At 36.0% G+C, this 15,393-nt stretch overlaps 1 protein-coding gene across 40 annotated transcripts in view; it reads right to left on the bottom strand.

Moving 5' to 3' along the window:
* FOXP1 (forkhead box P1) overlaps positions 1–15,393 on the bottom strand; it is a 639,457-nt gene that overhangs the window by 117,841 nt on the left and 506,223 nt on the right. The window contains exon 1 of one of the 40 annotated variants that reach the window (XM_087923685.1): positions 4,683–4,958. The exons of 36 other annotated variants lie outside the window; for them this stretch is intronic. The gene's annotated coding sequence lies outside the window, so the exon portion shown is untranslated. Of the gene's footprint in view, positions 1–4,682; positions 4,959–15,393 lie in introns of those variants that run through there. 3 more of the 40 variants (XM_087923681.1, XM_087923683.1, XM_026722363.2) reach the window with 3 other exon arrangements.

Raw genomic sequence — 15,393 nt, forward strand, 5'->3', positions numbered from 1 at the left:
TCTCCCAAAACGGTGCAGTAATTAGAGTAATAGTGCAAAACTAATACAATAAATAAGCTACCCTTTCCTAGAAAATGTAAGAAATTAAACTGTGAGTATTTGGTACTGGTTTATAGGGAAAATGTATCAAAATTTAATGTACTCTCCCATGTGTCATCCTGTTTTCTTAAGACTTCAAATAGAATTGGAAAATACAAAATAACAAGCCCTTGAGAAATCACAAAATCAACCTTTTTGATGTTATTGGTTTATCTTTTTCTCTGTTATCTGAACAATGATGTTTCAGATTTAAGGGCAAGATTCCGAACTTTAACATTAAAATAAACTATTGTTGTCCGGTTGTCTTTTGCTTTTCCTTTAGAAGGACTGAAATGAAATCAGTTCTTAATGAATGAGTGAGAAGAACTCTAGTAGAAAGGCAAAGCAAAGTAGATAATTTTTCAACGTTCATTTATACATCCATTCTTCCCCACCTTATCACATCATATATTGCAGACAGGAGAAATACTTCCCAAGAGAGAAAACTGCTCTGAAAAGGTTAACATAAAAGACTACTTCATAAACGACTTGATTCTCTTTAAACAAAAAAAAAAAAAAAAAAAACCAGACACCCAAGTTAACTTTAGAGATGAGGAACACATGGGACAGTCTCTAACTATATTTCTTCCCTGACCGTCAGTCCTTGATAACATGGGGTGGGGAAGCATTGGGATAAAAGAAAAAAAGCTAAGAAGGACCCTCCCCTTTAAAGAAAAATCTGATGTCTGAATTTCACAGAGAATTCAGTTTCAAGCAAACACTGTCCAACTTTCATTAAAACAAACAAACAAACAAACAACTTAAAATCAGCCAAACAATATCAAGTCAGTCTTCAGTATCACAACTTTCCCACAATCTAGCTCTGCAGGTGTGGATTTAGTAAATGAGATTCTTTGTATTTACTTATTTTCTGCAACAACAATTTGGGAAGGGGTGTGATAGATAAGAAAAGAGAAAATGAGAAACAATGTTAATCTCTCAAATAATAAACATTTTTTACAAAGTAGATTGATTCTGCTGTGTGGGGGGGAAAACATTGCCCTTTTCTTTTCTTTTTTTTTGCCTTTCCATTCTCTAAACTTTTAACAGCAGTATGATTTTCCTACCTTTAAAACAACAAATCATGTTCTGAAGTTTTTTCTAGAGTAACAGAGTCATAGAGATATAACAATGGCTGTTTACATTTTCATGCATTTTTGGAAAGAACAAACTATAGTGAAATGAACACGAGACTTCCTACACAATCCCAGGTCTCACCATCTGCTGACAGCTGACTATTTAAGAAGGCACATGAGAAACTGTATTAACACATTCGCTCTGTGCCTCTTAAAATCTAGCATATGTTTAAAATTTTACCTCTTAACAAAATCAATAATCTTTGCTGCTCACCATGCATATTTGGTTCATTTTAAAAATTACACTTAGCCTTCCTGGTCAGTATGAAGGGGAAGCAAAGCTAAGTACTTATCTATCTGCATCAAAACTTACTATTTTTTTTAAATAAATCCACAGTAGAACAATCTAATATTTTTTTTTCCCTGTGGACACTTATAGTTTGCAGAAAGTGATACATTTCAGTCAGATACTAAAGCACCATTGCAGCCTGACACTTACGCCTTCATGATTTAATTACTAATAGGAATCTTCTAATGTAGATAATATGTACATCATAAAAGCAAAGCTGACATTCTGCTTTTAAGTGCATAACAGTGTAAAAAGTTCCAAGAAATTATGATTCCACGTCAATTTCAGTGCATGACTCCAATTTTAGCCCAACTGGGCATAGCAACTCCTCATTCTTGCCTGTATTAGGTAAGATGCTGTTTTTAGAGGGGGCAAAGTGGTTAGAACGGCTATTACAAAGTATAGTAAGGTGTACTTAAAAGAATAGTTTGTTAAACTAACAAAGAACAAAACTGCACTGAAATAAATCCTCCCTATCATAAGCTTTCTGGTGATTTATGATTTACCAACTCAGCAAGGTTATGCAACACTGCATGCCTTTTTAGATGCATTATTTGAGCCAGTTGAGATTTAATTAAGATCACAGCCTCCAAAATCTCTGTCAAATGAAAAATTCACAGAAGACAATGCACTATATATCCTCATTCAGATAGTCTCCTCTCCATGACTTTGGAATAACATAAGTTAATCCTGTTTCTATGGTGGCAGACAAAAGTTAACAAATTTTGTTTTCTTTTGACAATGTGTTGTTTTCTGGTTTATACCATGAGATCATACCTTAATAAGGTTCGGGGACAAGCAGTGGGAATAAGAACCATAAAGCAGTGAGAATTTGCAGAAACATGTCTTAAACACCAGCAGATATATCTTGACATTTTCACTGGTCTGCTGTGATGTCACCCTGTTTTCATATAATTAACTCTTGCTTGTAGGGATGGCATTTTATACTATCTGTCCATTAGTAATACTGTCACAATGAAGTATTTTTTTTTAAAAAAATCATTAACAGTATTGTATTTTGGCAGGCAATTTTTTTTAAAAAAAAAACAGTATATACAGATAATGTCTATAAGTCATTATGATGTTACTCATGTACAAATGGCCAGATTAAATGTGTCACTTTGCCAAGATGCATTTTTATTCCAATTAAGGTTTATAAAAACTGCAAGCCTGTAAATTGTAAAAGTTATTTTTAAAAGGAAGTTCACAGAAAGAGTTTACCTCTTGCAAGTATAAATTTCTGTTTGTGTTATCTTACCATCATTTTGCTTATCTCATAGTTTAGAAATGACAGGTGCTAGCAGTCTTTTGTTTGACAGGCCCCTACACAAATAACTGTCGTGCCTGAAAAGGCTAATGCACTACTAATGAACAATAAATCAGCTTTGATTATAAAGTGTCAGGCCAATCAGTTTTCAGTTCAGCTCTATCATAGTCTAGGCCAAATCGGCTACAGTGTTTGGACAGGATTTGTTTTCAGATTTATATCCGTATCAGGGCAATTTCAGGCAGGACAAAGAAAGAAGACAAGTGTGGTTGTTTAAAGTTTTTGGCAACACAAGAGTCTCTCTTCCTTCTCTCTGAGAAGCTACAGTACTTCTACTACTAGTACTAGTAGAAGAATAGCCCTGCTTCCAGATGTAAAGTTATTAGAAAGGATTAAAAGTACAGAATCACCACATACAACATTTGTGCATATTAGCCACCTTTATACATAGAATTCAAAAAGAAATATGGACATAAAATTCATATACTGCTTTTTCAACTTGAACTCAAACTGGGCAAGAAGCTGGAGTGCATTTATGTTAACTCTACTTAAGCACTTGGTCTTAGCTAGTCCATATAACATAATTAATCCTGTCAGTGTTGTCTACTAAGCTTTAAGGCACACATGCCCATTTATGTGCATATATCTGTTTATACAAATAGACCCATCAATTAGACATATACAAACATGAAAACACATTTCATACTTCTGAAGGACTTCCATTTTGTCCTCTCTATTTGCTTCAGAAATATCTGTCAGCAACGTAAAAGTTTTTCTTCAGGAAAAAAAAAATCTCATTCAATAGAAACAAAGCACATTTCTTATATATTAAGCTTATCTTCTCTTTCCACTCTTTTATTATTTTTATTTTTGTTTTCATATACCATCCTAAAATCTCCTAGAGTAAGTTGATGGCAATTCTTTAGATTTTAAAACTGCACTTTACACAAGTAAATTCCTCTACGATCTGTTCAGTTTCTCTCTCCTCTTCAACTGTCAGAAATGAAAGAGTTAATCTCAAAGAGGAAGCATGTATATATGCACTTTGCTCTAAACTAACCACCCACTTCCTAACTGTTCCCTCCTCTACATTACCACCACCCCTTAGAAAAATAATCTCCTTTTGCAGGAAAATTCAGTATTCTAAGCCTGATGCTTAGCTTAGTTACAGTTAGATCCAGTTACACTTATTTCTTCAGAGAACATTAATCCTGGTAACTGTCAAAAAGCAAACCTCTCGTACATAATTTCACGTGGCAAATTGTCTAGCAAGTAAAATCAAACATTTAACTGTGCCTGACACAGAATTTTGCACATCTGCAGTTTTACTCCCCTTTTTCAAAGAAATTATAATTAAGACAATTATGCCATAAACATTGAAAGCATGCCTCTAACGATAGGACAGAATCTCACTCATGTATTTGTATATAGCAACTATACTTCCAAACAGCATTCTGTTCAAGGCAATTATTTACGAAGTTGTTACACTTACTGCCAGACAAAGAAGAAATGTATTCATGCCCTTCTCGCACTTTTAAAAAAAGGCTGTTCTCAAATCGTGCCTTAAAGTTCGTGAAAAGAAGACCCAGGCCTACATAATGTAAATACAGTTTGCTGACGGTCTGTTTCTCAGCTTCTTTGTAAAACTCTTGACGAGTGGAGTAAACAAGAGAGTTCAAAAAGCTTCAATTGAAAGAGAGAGCAAGAAAGAAAAAAAGAAGAGAGAGAGAAAGAAAGAAAGAAAGAAAGAAAGAAAGAAAGAAAGAAAGAAAGAAAGAAAGAGGAAGGAAGGAAAGAAGGAAAGAAGGAAGGAAGGAAGTTGAATAAACACCCCTATTTTGTCTATGCAAAATTCAAGATCAATGCTCTGCATTATTTGAAACAAATAATAAAATCAATCGTATTGACAAACCTGACAAACTCCATTTAGCTGCCACCACAAACACAGTGCTGGGCCATGAAGCTCTATTAAGGCTTGCTGTACAGTCTTCAGGTTACAGACAGATTGCACACACAAGGGTGCTCCTGGGCTGACAAGATGCGAACTACCCAATCAGCCACGCCCTTCTCCACCAATCACAACCAGCCTCTAAACATAATCAGTTCAAACACCCCTACACAATGGGCCTCTCCTCCCCCCCCCCACGCACACACACTCTCTCTCTCTCAGGCAGGTGAAATAATGCTTGAACAATGCTTGTTCCCAAAGTAAATCAGCAATTAACTGCTGGCAACCCTGCATACCCAACCGTGGTCTGTTTCCCTGTGCTCTAAAAAGCATGGCAAAAAGCATATGCTTACTCGGTCCCTGCAAAGATCACTTCCAAACTATTTTTTTTTTCTCTCTCCTTAAGAAAACGAAAACCAACCCCAATTGAACACGGGCTAACAGATCTTTTAAAAATCTCATGGTGAAAGAGCTATCTATTCAGCAGAGCCTACGCGACAGTACGGAGAAGCAAGCAAACACAACCTTTCACAGCAATCGGTTTTAAAAATCAGATAGGCCAAAAAGAGGAATGATTGTATTTATGGGGTGGGGTGGTGGTGGTGGTAAAAACCTCATTTGAAAATCAGGTGGGTTTTTTTTAAATGGGGAGATACTTTTGATACCTCTTTAGCAAAAAATACTGCTTTTATTATTTCGCAACCCTCTTTTCAGATAACTCTGTTTAGCACAAATTATTCATGGTCCAATCCGGTATAAATCATGCAAACATTTGCAAATAAGTATTCAACAGGAGTTTGTACAAATTATTTGTGCGCCTGGCCTATGCAGAGAATTACCACCCACCTTCTCCAAACAAACCAAAAGGAAATGAATCACATACTGGGGAATGATAAAATTTATCACAACCACCGATGAATCTATTACAGCCCTCTGATCAATGTTTTCCAAATAAGGATTTTTATCAGCCTTGTTGTTAAAGGCTACAAACAAGTACTTCTGAACTTAGTAGCATCTTCTCAAACGTTTGGACAGTGTTGGGACCTTTTCACTATCAGATTTGATGGTTCTGTGCAATTAATGCAGAACAATCACTCAAGGTGTCAAATGGCCAGATAAAAAGAATTATCACCTACTCTTAAGCATTAATGCTCCCTTTCCTTTCAACCCCCCCACCCCAAAAATACTGGAGCATGTTTTAAAATGTATTTATTGAGTGAAGTTCATCCCATTACATTTGAAAAACGTAGTTTGATATTTTAAAATAAATAAAAACATGTAGTAATATAAATATTACATACAAATAAAATTAATCTGGCTGAATTTTTTTTCTTCAGGGGATACAGTTGAAATACTTCAATTATTTTAACCTACATTTAACTAAACAAAAAGTCTTGCAAATGCAACATACTCTTTTTAAGAAACATAAATCCAAAACAACCGTTGCTGTTTGGGGGAGCAGGGAGAGACTCACAAGACAAAAGGATCTAACTCAATGATACTTGTAATCACATGATAAACCAGATGTGATATGGATTGCTTTCCATAGCTCAAAGTGTTTTCTGTTAGACAACAAATTAATGAAATGTTTTGTACAGGTCACTAAAAAGTTGACCCTTACCTTATGAATATTTAACAATGGACTACACACATCTTATGTGAGATCCTAAATCTGCCAAAAAGCATCATCCCTGAATCAGAAAGATTCTCGCTCTTAAATCAATGGCTGAAGTAGAACAAATCTACATATCAAGGACATGGATCTTAAGTGCGAATTGTGAATATTATAGGACATATTTTGGAACTGTTTTATGTAAAGAAAAATAATGCAAAAGGAATGTAGAAAGCAAAAATAATATTGTGTTATTTTATATCCTTAGAGGTTGCACATGTTTGAGTTTTTGAAACTGCTAAGGAGGAGGGGGGCGCCCGCGATAGAGGCTATTTAGTTAAAGCTTTGCACAGTTTTCCCCCACTTGCAGCTCTTTTCTCTTCAGTGAAAGCTGTCTCTTATATTCATGATCACATAACTGCCTTGTGGCAAACAGAAGAGCTACCTGCATTTTAAAATACTGTTTATATAGTATTCTCCGTGGCAAAGTGCTTTGCTACTCAATCTCTTTCATCCTCCCTATATCGTGATGTGAGAAGCCTCTTAGACTGGAGTCTGGTGAACTGATAGGGAATGAAGTCTAAATTTCACTTGTGGGTTGATAGGGAACGAAATCCAAATTTCAAGATAAAAAAAACTGATGCAAATATAGCAGAATGTGCCCTGATTTCTAGGAAGAATAAGCTGGATCACTTTTGCATTTTGTCCTGCGTGAACAATGCATCAATGACATTCATTCAGGGATTTGGCAAAAGGCAGTAGTACCTCTCAGCCTAGTCCAGCCTGCCTCACAAGGCTGTTGTAAGATAAGAGTGGAGATAAAAAGAACACATAAATCTCAGTGGTGGGATTCAAATAATTTAACAACTGGTTCTCTGTCCTAATGATTTCTTCCAACAACCAGTTCGCCAAACTGCTCAGAAAGTTAACAATTGGTTCTCCCGAAGTGGTGCGAATTGGCTGAATCCCATCACCGATAAATCTCTCTCTCTCTCTTCTGTCTCACATAGACATAGAGTTAGATCAGTCAACATATATCCCCTGCAAATTAGACCTATTTGACACACAGTTGGAAGAGAATATGGGATCCATGGCAGAGACAGACAAACAATGTGTACATGGACTAACCATGGGGATCACTCTGAAGTGATTTCTCTGAACCAGAGGTGGTATTCAGCAGGTTCTGACCAGTTCTGGAGAACCGGTAGTGGAAATTTTGAGTAGTTCGGAGAACTGGCAAATACCACCTCTGACTGGAGATTTTACAGTATCCTTCCCCTGGCGCGCCCACTAAGCCACGCCCACAGAACTCTTAGAAAGGATTTTTTTTTTAGTCAGCTATGTATGACATTTTATACAACTAGTAGCAATCCTTTTCATCTCTATTACAGAATCCCAATTTTATTAAAAAATAAATAAAAATACAATTTTATAATATTGTTATGATATACAATGTCTCCTTTGAGCCAAGATTTGTCTCTTAGAAACTACATTGGTGGAAATGGCTTGTCACTGTTTTTTTCTTGGGTCTTTTCTCTTTTTTAAAAAAACAATTTCAGAGTCTACCCTACAGCCTTGGGAATTCCGAGTAATTTCCCATCCAAGCATTAACTAGTCCAGTTATCTTTCAAAGAATAGCTAAGGTTGGCAGGATAATGCCACCAATCTGAACTACTGTAGTTATAATGGGAATTCCACTTTCCTGAATATATTCCTGAGGTAGAGAAAGGACATCTTTATCTCAATTGATTAGAGATGATATTTATGCTGAAGGGGAGAAGGAAATTTTTTAAACATTTTGATTGTTTCCCAGACTTTGTGATGTAACAAACAGAATAAAAACAGCCTTGTTTTTTGGGCTACTATTTTTCTTTATCTCATGCTTTCTTGATTTCACAGAATCTCAAATCTAATTACACACAGTGGGTTCCTTGTGCTAATAATTTCACATTGCAAACAAGTATGGTGCCAAACTGTACCACTCAAACTGTACCACACTTAAATGTTTTGATTTATTTCCTTGGTTGATTGGCTGATTTGATTGATTTAGAGGCCACCTGATTATACTGTAGATGACTCTGAGCAGCTTACAATTAAAATAGAGGCAATCATTAGAAAAAAGAGCAGTGCATGTCTGGGAAAAAATACAATATAACAAAAACAGCTGAAAGGGGCTCAACACCCACCCTAGTCCCTGGGAGAAAAGCCAGGTTTTCGAAGAGGTTTGGAATGTCGGGGGGTGGGGGGGAGAGAACTATTTGAATCTCTGCTCATAATTAGCATCAATAGTTGTTGTTGTTTTTTAATCTGGGGGAGAACTGTGGTTATCAGTTATCTTGACTTCTATAACTTCCTATGATGGAATGTGAACCTACCGGAGCAATGAGGGAGACAGTTTTTGGCAACCCAGAATTTTCCCAGAGAGACAAACCCAGATTAAGAGATTGTTGCAATCCTGAGTTGAATGTGAGTAAGGGGCAGACGTTCAGAGAAGATACAACCTAGAACAGTGATGGCAAACTTTTTTGTTGTGGTGTGCCGAAAGTGCACGCGCCAGCACCACTATGCAATGTGCCCCAGCCCCCCTGCACATTTGCACATGACACTCCTGCCCCATCCCCTTACCTGCGCTGTGCCTGCCTCCCAGCTGATTTTCAGCCCGAAATACAGGAAATGCCGAAATGGGCTCATTTTCAGCCTCCTGAGGCTCCAGAGGCTTTCCTCAATCCTCCGGGAGGGTAAAAACAGCCTTCCCCGGGCTCCAGAGGCCTTCCGGAGGCTGAAAACGAGCACTTCTGGTTTTTCTGGAAGGCCCATTTTTCGGCCTCCTGAGGCTGCAGAGGCTTCCATCGAGCCTCCGGGAGGGTGAAAACGGCCTCAAATGGGCTGAAAATCAGCTGGGAGGCGCGCACATGTGTAGTGCAAATAAGTTTGGCTGGGGCTCGCGTACCCGCACAAATGGCTCTGCGTGCCACCTGTGGCATGCGTGCCATAGGTTCGCCATCACGGACCTAGAATCTCTCAAGATACATTTAATAGGGCAGAAGGTTATAGCTTTAGTTTGGCTTGATTCCATCTGTGGGGTCCTTGGTGCTTTCTGCAGAAGTTTCATTAACAAACGAAGTAATATCATCAGTGCTAACTGGTAGAAGTGTGCCTACATGCAAATTTCTTGCATTTGATGCCTGTATGCGCTACTGCAGCTCAGGATTGAACTATAGGATTCTATCCATTAGGTGTAAGCAAATAAAGGAATGGACTCAACTGGATTTTCCTGTCTGATCTCCTATATGTAGTTATATCTAGTGGGTTCCTTGTGTTAATGATCTCATATTGCAAACTAGTATGGTGTCAGTAGTCTAACAACACCAGTCTTGAGCCAGATATTCCCACTAATATAAGCTTTCATCAAGGTTGCTTTGTTACTTCATACTGGGTGTTTTGTTTTGTAAGCTCACCAGAATCTTCAGGGCAAGGCTGATTATCCCAGATATCGATAGGCTGAAGCCCAACGTAAATTATATGTTACCATTGAGTAATTACTGGAACTTTTATTCAACAAAGAATAAGTCTTTAGTTACAAGATAGTCCCAGTAATTATTTCAGTATTTTGGGGTTACTCCACATATTCCTAGTATTATTGGAGCATTGATTTCAATGGAAGGGAAAAAAATCCATTGATATGCGATACATGAACAATCTTCTCCAGCACTTTTAAAGCTTTCAGTTTCTAACATTTGCTGGAGCACAAGAATTACTAAGATGCGTAACAGAGAAACTTTATTTTAATGTGTTGACAAAAACCGAGACATCAGTTTTGCTCTCAGCTCCTTAACAGCTTACTTTGTCTAAAAATGTCAGATCTTCAGAGCTTTAAATCTTGGCAATGAATTTTACAGTGAACCATTAACAATTCAGTGAACCTTGTGATGAGGTAGATAGGAAGCTTCTGGAAGATGTCAGAAAATCCTTGGAAAACACAGATTTAGCAGGTCAATATTATTGTATCCTTTGGCAGGTCGTACCATAAGTTCCAGCTACTGAAAAGACAGAATAGGGACTAGCCATTTCCACAAACTTCCTTGTGAACTATCCAGAAACATCCACTTGACCACCAAAGGTTATAGTGTGCTTTATGATGATGACTAATAATTGAATTTATCTGAAAGACAGGGTTGAATTTAAGAAAGCTTCGCACACACCCACACCCCACCCCGACAGGGAAAAAACCCTTCATCTGCCTCCATTATTACTATATTTTCAGATAACCTGCACAATCTTTCTGTTAATAAAAGCAAGTTATTGTGAAAAGTTCTTCCTTACAGTTAAAATCGGTATTTACATTTATGGCAAAAGATATTTAAGAAATAACTGAGTGATACAATACATCAAAGCCGTTTGCATTTAGTTAAAAACATAAGTATAAATAACTTAATTTCAGAAGGAAATACTTGTATCATTGTCTTGGTAAGTGATGATTCTTATTACCAGTTATTTCTACTGTAAAATGGATTTTGTTTCAGTTATAGTATTTTCATGTTATCCATAAGAATTATTGCTGGGTATATTTTTATGGCTAGAATTATTGTAGCCTGCTGTTTTGTCAGTACTATTTACAGGTTTATCCCAATAGAGTGTGAAATTAACATTGTCTAAAACCAGATCAGGTAAGTATTCATAATGTGGCTCTCAAGCTCAGCTTCAAGGAGTTCATGCTTTATTGCCAACTGCCTATAATACAATTTCTGCCACTTGATTATGCCTTGACATACTCAAAATTCACCAAGGCAATACTTGTGATGGTTACATGAACTATAGTTTCCCATCTTTTCTCTATATTTCTGACATAGATCTGGTTTCAAAGTCTTGGTAGGTTACTACAGTATTATAAGCATTACATTAACTGGAAAACAAATATAAGAATTATTATTATTACAGTCTAAAAGCCTAGAATTAAGAGATAATAAATAATACGAAGCAAAATATTTCAGAAGATTAGGGTACAATTTGGTCTGCTTTCAGACATTTCACTGCAATCCAGGAAAAACAAAATAATATAAAGGGCATATGAAACATAATACATATAAAATATGCATGCAATCTATAAACACATTTATAGATTTGATGACAGATGTGTAACACCAAATTCCAACTTGGCAATGCAAATGGCCTTGGGACATTCTAAATGTTAGGATAATCCACAATTCAACTAATTGGAAGCCTTATTTAAATATAGATAGTTTCACTTGAAATTACACAGGCCACCCAACTATAATTGAATGAGAAGATGAATAAAACAGGTTCACCTAATGTGATGTTCCAGTGAACATTCTTCCCATCAGTTAAGTGTTGTGATGAAACATGAATATGGTGAACTGATTATCTGCTGGTTTATCAATTTGTATCTGCTCAATTTACTTTAACCTTTCAGGAAAAGATGGCAATAAAGATTGTATTAATGTAAATTTTGAATGAACCTACTTTAGAACAACTGAAGGGGCAACTAGGAAGTTCCTACATTGTATGGAATATCCCTGGGCAAGGGGCAGAACCCATCTTTGGTGAATCTGATTAACAGTAAAAACATTGTTTCTTCTGATGTGATTTTTCTCATCTTATAGATATTGTTATGTGTAGCATCTGGTTTATTCACAATCATCATAAAACCACAGTTAAATAGTCCTATATTTTACTGGTAGTCCTTGACTTACAACAGTTTATTTAGTGACTGTTCAAAGTTACAACAGCAATGAAAAAAGTGACTCACGACCATTTTTCAGAGTTACAACCTTTGTAGCATCCCCATGATCATGTGATCAGATTTCAGAGGCTTGACAACTGGTTCATACTCATGACTGCTGCTGTGTCCCAAAGTCATGTAATCCCCCTTTTGCAATTTTCTCAGAAGCGAAGTCAATGCACGCTAACCAGATTCACTTAACAACCAGGTTACTAACTTATCAACTGCAATGACTCACTTAACAATTGCAGCAAGAAAGGTCATAAAAGGGGGCAAAACTCACTTAACAAATGTTTCACTTAACAACAGAAATGTTGGGCTCAACTGTGGTCGTAAGTCGAGGACCACCTGTATATGGAGTGAAATCTAAGAAATATTTTTGTTACTTATGGAGGGAGAGAATTGTAAATAATTTTGTTCTAGTTTCATGTGCACAACTTGAAAGTTTGATGAATTTACTACAGAATAATTCAGATGTGCTCATTCCCTATTCCCGTGTATTATGGTTTCACAAATTTTGCTCTGGTTATTTCCCAAGATCTCTACCTGATTTTGGAAAGAGTAATTTAGATGGACGCTCAGTTAGAAGCAAAACGTTTCTACCATTGTCTGTACAAGAAGGACAACAGAAAACCCACAGCAACCAGGAAGAATCATCTCCTATTCCCATCCATATTACTATTGTTGACTGCACAGCCAGCCAGATGTTTGAACAAGATTTGGCATTCCCAAGGATCTGGGATAGGTAGATATAATTGTTTGATAATATTAAATGTATCATATTACTATTTCATAAATAAGACAAGGAATTTAATTCTAGCAAAGCAGTGGTGTGTTTTCATTGAGGCTACAATTTAGCAACTAACCCATAAGAGAAAGCTTTGAATTGTCCAGAGAAAAACTAAGAAATTCTAGAAAAGTCACTAACTTCCTAACAAGTCAAGAAAGTCATAGCAATATCAGAAGCAAATGTCTTTGTTATAGATTATATCCAATTTGACCATATAATTCCCCTACAAAGAGAGTAATCTACCATTAAAAATTACTGTATGTAGATCATGATAAATTCATATGCAGAATGAAAGTCTTGTCTACTTTTAATATTTCTTGGTGAAAGAGATCACAGGTGTGAATATAGCATAGTTTCTTAAAAAGAAAGCAGATCATAAGAGAATCCAGTCCAACCCAATACTGTCATTATACAGATAGATCATAGCATTGGAAGGCAAAGGAAGCGTGTAAAACCTAATCCTTTATAAGCAAAAGTTTTAATAAAGTTGTATTTCTGTGGTTAGCTTACAAGAAATAATCTTAAACCACTGCAGTTACAGATAAGAAAAGAGCAATAATCTGCAAAATAATTTGAGATTGAAGCAATTTCTATAAGGTAACAACAGTGCAACAGTATTTTCTAATGGCTATATCTTATTTATTGATCTGAGCCTTCTTTAATTGATGGTTTTCATTTCTGGTGAAACAAATAATAAGAAACCCATAAAGAATGATGCTTCCTATTTTTCTTAAAAGAAACGGAAAGTAAAGCTGTGATATAAGGATTGCCTTGATAGGATACCAGGTTTCTATAGGTATCACATTCATACTATAGCAATATACTATTACTTATTAATTTTATTTGTGTACATATTATAATGTAGATGACTTTAAAATAAAACTGACAGTAGTTATGTATGTTTGAGATAGATTCTGGCATAAAGATGCTATTTTCACCCTCGGTATTACAATGTTTTTGTAATAGTAACAGTTAATTTATATATGCACAGCAGGCAGCATCAATATTCAGGTGAAAGATGAAGATAATAGTCAGAAGACCTCTGGAGAAAGCTTCAGAAAAATTACTGTTTTTCTCAAATCATGCAGTTATTAATAATGAATGAAATAAGCACTATTTTATATATAATTGGATCTGACATGTTCTTATAAATAACTATCAGAATATTTCTGCCCTGTGTTTTATATTTGATTGATCTTAATTAACTGCTTTCTTCTTGCCTAATAAATGGTAATTTTACTTTTCATGAGAAAGAAAATATGTTATTGATGAATTTTTATACAAGAAGTTCTGATCCAATGACAGAGTTTACAGAAAATTGTTCCATGGGAGATTGAATTGAATACATTCAGTTATGGGATGTACTAGAAAAGTGATCCTAAATTTTAGCAACTTAGGTAAAATATGCCCAATAAATGCAACGCCTTTATAGTATATATCTCATCATTTGTATCATTTGTTTTAGTAAAACTTTTCTGCTTTACACAAAAGATATAAGTGGGTCTTATGAATTTTGTGTTTATTATACAGAATGTTCCATTCCACTAACAGATTTTCAGTAAGTGTTCAAAAAAGGCTGTTGGGGAAGAAAAGAAAGGAAAAAGGGAACAAAATAAAAGCCCAAGGATGTTTTGAGTGCAGTTATCTTGAAATCATTACAACTATGAGTATCGGGATCTATTAACCCTGTACTCTTCATTACTCTCCACTCTGCTGCACCTGGGCAACAAAGAGGCACTAAGCCACTCTTATAATGTCCTTATTTTCCAAAAGTATTCCCCACCAACAGGCAGGAAAAAACAAAACACAGGTATTTATTTTCTAATGCAGTTTCTCATTGCCTTTCAAGACCCATAGAATTATCTCCTCAACTTGGAAAAAGGGATATAAAAAATGACATCTGTGTGTGTATGTCGTGTATGTTTGTATGTATAAAATCCATTATTAGTAAAGTCAGCTAAAGCTAGCTAAACACAGTGAAGAAATTGATAGGCAATCAAAACAAATTCTTTTAAAAATCCCAGATGGTACCAGCCACGCAGGTAGTTCTTGATTTACAACCACAATTAATCCCCACATTTCTTTTTGCTAAACAAAGCAGATATAAAGTGAGCCGTGCTTCATTTTATGACCCTTTTGCCATCGTTGTTAAGCAAATTGCAGCAGTTATTAATTGAATTATGCAGTCATTAAGTGAATCTGGGTTCCCCCATTGACTTTGCTTGGGGGAAGGCCGGCTAGGAAGGTTACAACTGGTTTTCTGACCCAGGACTGTGCAACTGTCATAAACACAAGCAGGTTGCCCAAATTTTGATCACATGACCACAGGAATACTGCAAAGGTCATTAAGTGAAAACCAGTCATAATTCACTTTTTTCAGTGCCCTTGTAACTTTGAATGGTCACTAAACACATGGTTGTAAGTCGAGACCTACCTACATATTTCAGTATATGTTGATACACATGATAATTCATTAGTGAAGCTTTTCCCACTAATCCTATGTGTGGATTTCAAATACCACAAGTATTATCTA

The sequence above is a fragment of the Pseudonaja textilis genome, chromosome 2 (assembly GCF_049901715.1).
Source record: "Pseudonaja textilis isolate UNSWEBS1 chromosome 2, rPseTex1.2, whole genome shotgun sequence".
Classification (NCBI taxonomy): domain Eukaryota; kingdom Metazoa; phylum Chordata; class Lepidosauria; order Squamata; family Elapidae; genus Pseudonaja; species Pseudonaja textilis.